The sequence below is a fragment of the Nelumbo nucifera genome, chromosome 3 (assembly GCF_055504915.1).
Source record: "Nelumbo nucifera cultivar China Antique chromosome 3, China Antique-T2T, whole genome shotgun sequence".
Taxonomy (NCBI): Eukaryota; Viridiplantae; Streptophyta; class Magnoliopsida; order Proteales; family Nelumbonaceae; genus Nelumbo; species Nelumbo nucifera.
The window spans coordinates 20904064-20911021 of record NC_142651.1 but is presented as its reverse complement, the minus strand read 5'-3'; positions in this window follow the sequence as shown (position 1 = coordinate 20911021).

The window sequence follows — 6958 nt, the reverse complement described above, 5'->3', positions numbered from 1 at the left end:
TATTCAAATATTAAAATGAAAACAAATGATGAAATCACTTAAGTGACTAAATGGTCAGGTGAGACCATAAGTGCTTGGGTTCAAATCTTCACATCCCCAAAAATATTTTGGGGTTTATTTCAAGGCAAGTTCATCTCCAAGGCAGGTTCCACCAAAGCCAACCGAGGTTGATTTATTGGGGCGGTTGAGATAGTCAAACTGTTTGACCTAGAAGCCAATTGTGTTTCTGGGTCCATTTTTAGATTGGACTGCTTTTTTTATATAAAAAAAAACATCGAATTGGTCAGAGAACCATTGGCCTGAACGGTTGAACCGCTAAACCATTCAATCCAGACATCGGTTTGTGGTTTATTAAAAATATTTAATTTTTTAAGATTATTAATAGAGAACAAATGAGATTAGGAAATGGGGGAGAGATTGAGACAAGACCTCAAATCTAAGATGACTGAGATCTGAGAGAGAGGAAGGCGAGATCTGAAAGAAACAAGCTCTGAGATAAGAGAAAGAGAGAGTCATTGCCGTCATCATCGATTCATCGCCAGTGAACGGCGCCACCTCGTCCTTGTTTTTCTTTTTTTCCTTTCTTTTTTATTTTTCTTATCGGACATCCAATTACCATATATATAGCAACGCAATTTGTTTAACCGACTGAGCTCTCATTGTGTCTGCATCCTTGGTGACTGGCGTAATGCAATTGAGAGTATTAGTGTTGTTGTGCGTAGTCTTTAAGGCAATCTTAGGTGATGTTTGTTCATTACAAGTTTTTTAAAATCGGACTGGACAGAGAACCATTTTGGGTCTGGTTCTTAGGTCGAATGGTCCGATCGTCTGGTCCAAACATACTGTTTGTTTTGACAAAAAATAAAAAAATTTAAAAAATAAAAAGGCCAAAAACTGTTTTCAAATCAAACAGTTCGATGGTTCGATTGCCTGAGTCAGCGATTCACTGATCAAATCAATAGTTTCTGACCAAATAATGGTTTTAGGGAAAAATGGAACCGATCAGGTGACTGATTCCCGGTTTTTCCAGTCCGACCGTCTAGTCCAATCCGGTTTTGAAAACATTGTATTCATTACACTTAGGCCTCGTTCCTTTTGCGGATTTTGGAAGGGGGGGAGTCAGTCCTCCCAAATTCTTTTTCAAGATTTAGGTGGAACCCATGGTAAATGCCTTTCCCTTGGGTATCATTTACCTGAGAAAGTGTTACCCTTCTCCCACTTGGGAAAGTTAAGAGTAAATGCTCAAAATATAATATGTCAAAAATGCCCATTAAAAAATATAATTCAAAAAGTGTGGACATGGACCAAGGGTAAAAATAATAAAGCTTAGAAAAAATAACCACTTACTTGAAAAAGTGGATGAGACAAAAGAACGTGGGGAAATTGAAAACTCTCATTTACTTGGATAAATTTAACAAAAAAGAACATGGATAAATACAGTTACCGGGGTAAATATTTCCTAGGAAACACTAGTTACCCGGGTAAATGGCCTCTTTCTAAATGAACAAGGCCTTAGTATTAATTGCTTCTTTTTTTATTATCTTTCTTTTTTGTTAAACATCTGTGTTGCGGCCCTTGTTTTGGTCCGATCACATGTTAGTTGTCCTGATTGTCTAGAGTGGAAGGGCAACCTACCTTCTTTTTTTTGGTAAGTGATAATCTACCTTTATGTGATAATTAAATTTCTTTCAATAGCGAAAAAAAGGTGTTTTTTAATTTTGGATTTAGATATACCTATTTTTTGAATGTATTTTTATTCCATGCTTAACTTTGTAATTTTGAGATAGTTTCATACAAATTTATTGATATTCTATTCAAATCAGACATTGGGATATGTATGTTTTGGATATCAAAGATTAACATATCTCTCGTCTTGTAAGATTGGGTTTGGATATACACCTATCCCAATTCGGTTTTGATCCATTTGCAGGCCTACAGAATATCCATTATCCATGGTATCTTAGGCATGTCAGGCAATCTTAATTAATTAAATTGTTGTTTTACCATGCATTATCCTTGCAGGTTTGAACAATATTCCTATGAAGTAGGATTTAAAGGTTTATAATAATAATGAATAAGCTTTCAAAAATAAAAATAATTAATTAATTAATTTAAGCGCGTATTGGACGACATGATTGGTTTTATTTTCAAAAAAAGAAAAAAAATAACTGCCATATCAACAAAAAATTATATTATTTTGTTTTTTTTAATTTTAAAAACAAAATCAACCATGTTCTTAAACATCCCCTCAATTAGTTTCTTTGCATTGTCCTTACAATAACTACCTGAGTCATGAGTGGCTCGGCAATGAAATGCATTGCATCCTTATTAATTTAATGGTTATCTCTCAATCTATTTTCTACCAAAATGGAAAAAGTCAAGTGATTTGCAAATGCAGTCTGGAATTGTTACCGGTGGAGTCAAATTTGCTCCTTGGCTGTCTTTAATTGCAATGAAAATAAATTTGCACTGCTGTAAAACTATGACAGTGCAAATAATTTGAGTGTAAATTCTGACCTATTTTTATTTTAAATTTTAGTTTATTTTGTTTGATTTCAGTACAAATGAAATAAGTTAAAACGTGGAGAAGAATAAAGTAAAACCCAAAACAAAATTAAATGAGAATTTACATTTTTTTTTTATTTGCACTCCTATGCATTTATACTAGTGCAACTAAATTTGTTACTGCAACCAAACACAGCATTAACAACACACTTTGCACCAATCTCACAGCAAATCACAGCCATATATTGAATTAAGAACATCTTTCCATGGATGCCAATATCAATTATGAGAGGTGTTCTCGATGAACGGCTGAAAGAAGTAAAGAACTGTGAGATTGGTCCAAGAGAAAATCTGGATTCGTTACCAACATACAAGAATATGCCACCAACATATAGCTTACAAATGACGCATAGACATACATCTCAAACTTGATTGCCGTATACCCCATCAATGTCAATATATAAATATGAAACATGTCATATGTAAAATTGTAGATATAAATAATTATAAAATTATAATAAAAATGTAAGGTCGTATGAACAAAAAGTACATTTTGTGGCATTATATATATTTAGGTGTAACCATGTAAAAGGGAAATTCCGGCCTTTTTGGACCTTTTTGTTGGTTCCACAGGGCTACACTACACACCATGACGATGAGTAGCCCTAGTCCATCCCCCATCCCTGTTGAAGGTGGTATTCGATTTCAAGTCTTTGTTGCAACCAGTCAACAACTGAGTTAGTTGGTGCCTTTAGCCATAAAGTTTTTTTTTTTTTTTTTTGGTAAATTGTTGAAACCTCCCCTCAAGTTTAGTGATCGAAAGGGTTTGGGGTAAGGATTGATATGAAGAGAAAATTTAGAAAATAAACATTTTGGTCAAAAGTAACTATATGGATATATATTTTGGACATTTTCATGCCTCTTGTTAGAGGATTCTAACAGGGGGATCTACTTGCACCTATGTTAAAAAGTTCAGGGGACGTGATTGCAATACAAAACTTCAGGGGAGGTTATAGCAATTTACCCTTATTTTTTGGTCAAATATAAGTCCTTAGATATTTTGTCCCTAAAGGTGGGCGGTGCCCTGTTGGCCCACGGGCCGCCACGGGCCATGCTGTCCTCCCCGGTGGAAATTTTGGGGGTTGGCTTGACACGGCCGAGGCCCAAGCGGGCCCGTGCCGTGTCGTGCTGGCACACGGACCTAGGTCGGGCCGGTCTGCAAGCCATGCCATGCCATGGGCTTGAACCGTGCCAGGTTGGGCCACAGGGCAGGCCTTGGGCCTAGGCCGAACCGGGCTGCACTATTTTTTTATTTTTATTTTTTTATGAAAATTTTGATTTCTTTTCTAAGTAAAATTGTAAAACTAAAATATTTAACTTTCCTATGAACTTTGGGAATTAGGGACTATTTAAAAAATTAAGAAATGAGGAATCTAAGTTATTTAATACATAAATGAAAAAAAATACTTAACCAAATTGAAATAAGAATGATGGAATAAAAAATTGGAAGAAAAATAGGAATTTTATTTCATTTAAATTTGAATGGTACAAATTAGTGAATTACAAATACAATGATTGGATCATTGTATACTTGGATGATTGAAATATAAAAATGGAATAAATTAATAAAATATAAAAAATACAATATGGTTACAAGTTGAAAATATAAAATTACAATGTTAAAAAATTAAAAAAATATATCAAATAAATTAAATAAAATTTAAAAATTTTATAATAATTTGAAAAAAATGAAAAATTCTACAAGTAGTCAAATTCATGAATCATCATTCAGGACTTTCATCATCTGCTTCGATTGAAATGTCCGGTGTTGTATCATGCCCTCCCTTGTCTTGTAATCTATCTTTTGCATCTAGCCAATCCTTGAAGCAAATGCACATCTCTATGCTCTCATCGTTCACGCAGTTTCTTTTGTCATCCAATACCCCGGTACCTGCACTAAAACAAGACTCCGATGGAACTGTAGACACCGGAGGGGTTTGTAGATCACGTGCCATGGCAGTGAGAACTAGATAATTTTTCAAGTGTTCACTCCACCAGGCTAAAATATCAAAATTATTTGATACTTCACTTAAATTAGAAAAACAATTGCTTGCAAATAAAAAGTAAGTTTAGTAAATGAACTTGTTGTAGAACTAGCAGATTTCTGCCTTCTATTTATTAAATAAAAAAGCTTTTCTCTTCTACTACTGGGCTCAAAGTCAGAAGGAGAAGAAGAAGAAGATGAATAAGTTGTAGGAATATTTCGAACAACTTTAGATTCATACAAACTATACATTTTAAATAATAAATTATTAATTTCTTTTTTTTATTTCCTATATCAATATTCATATTTTCATAATATGTTTCAAGTAAAATATCTAAACCATCTTTCCTAATCCTAGGGTCTAATATTGTAGCTAAACAATAAAGGGGAGAAATGTTCTCCCAATATTTTTTAAATTTATTTTCCATAATTTCAATAATACATTGAAATTGTGGATTATTTCTATATTTGGCAAAACAATCACTAATTACCATTAATTGATACGGTAAATTACAACTAGTTGGATAATTAATTCCAGATAATTCATTTGTTGTATCATAAAAATGTTTTAAAAAATCTCTTATACAGACTGCCATTTCCCAGTCTTCCTCAAATATCATATCATTAGGCATTTTTAAATTATAAAAATCAGAAAGAATTTGTTTATGAGATATACAAGTTTCTAGCATAGCATAGGTAGAATTCCACCGATGCTTTACATTTAATATAAAATGTTTATATTTTAAACCATAATTTTGGCATAAATATTTAGATTCTTGTTTTCTTGCCCCTGAACTTTTTATATATATAATACAATTTCTAATTTTTGAAATATGATTTGAAATAATATTCAAGGCATCTTGAATACATAAATTTAAGATGTGACATGCACATCTAATATGAAATAATTTACCATTTAAGCATGGTTTTAATTGAGATTTTAAAATATTTATTGCAGAATCATTATTGCTAGCATTATCAAAACTAATAGAAACCAATTTGTTTTCTATTCCATAAGCATGCAAAGTATTTAAAATACTTGCAGCAATAGCTGGGCCACTATGTGGCCATTCAAGCCAAGTAAAACTTAAAATTCATTTACTCAAAAGCCAATTTTCATCAATGAAATGGCCGGTAAAAAAATATAACTAATATTAAATTTGGATGTCCAAACATCCGAAGTAATTGCAACTTTAGAATTAAGATAGGCTAACAAAGAAATTAAATTTTGTTTATATGAATAAAAATTTTTTAAAGTATCAGTTCTTATAGTATTCCTATAAACTTTTTTATATTGTGGGTTTACAAAACTACACAACCATTTTTCTAGCTTTGGATCTTCAGCTAACATAAATGGTTGTTCTGCATGTAGAATATACTTAGCAAGTTCTTTTCTCTTTTTTTCTTGTGAATATCTAAAAGTACCAAAACTAGTTCCCCTCCTAATTTGTGTTTGGGTTGTTTCTCTCCCTTGATCTTCCTCTCGCTCATGTGTGAGCAAATGTCTGCTCAAATGACCCGTACCACCCTTGCTACAATAACTAAAGTCCTTCCTACATTTTTGGCAAATGGCCCTTTTTCCTTTCCCCTCAATATCCTCTACTTTGAAAACTTTCCAAACCGGGCTACTCAGCTTAGAAGCCCTCCTTTTTCCCCTAGTATCACTACTACCGGGGGTGAAAGTTCCACTTCCATCAAACACATCAGTGTTAACACTAATACTATCATGATGCGATTGAATGTCATCCATGGTGAACATGTTGGGGAATCGGTTTTGAGAAGGGCTGGCCATTTTTTTAATTCTAAATAGATAAAAATTAATCTAATTCGAGTTACCCGGATAGCCGGTTCAAAATCCCAACTTGATTTCAACGGTTGAAGCCTTTCAACGCCCAAGCCTCCCGAATTGAGATACTTGAGCTGGTTGAGCAAGCCTTCTTCTTGTTTAAAGTTGAAACTTCGATAAAGTTGAGACTTGAGAATTAGAGAATGCAGAATCAGACAATTAGCTAATCAAAATTTCTCAGATTGCAAATAATTGAGAACGTATGAGTATGAGAGAGAATGAGAGAGAGAGAGAGAATTAAGAGAATTGTTGAATTGGTGTGATGAGAATAGTGGAGGACAGGGCTATTTTATAGGAATTGAACATAATTCAATTGCGCAAAATACCCAAAAAACTATCTGTTATTTAGTTGTTGGGAGGGGTATTTTGGTCTTTGTAAAGTTACTTATAACTTTACCCAAAATGCCCCCTAGTTGTTATATAGCTATCGGGGGGCATTTATGTCATTTTTTCAACCCCCCATAAGCAAAATACAGAAATACCCCCCTAATATGGTTGTTTATAGCTGAGCGGGCCGAGCGTGGCTCGTTACGGGCTTGGCGTGCCGTGCTTCGTGCCATGTC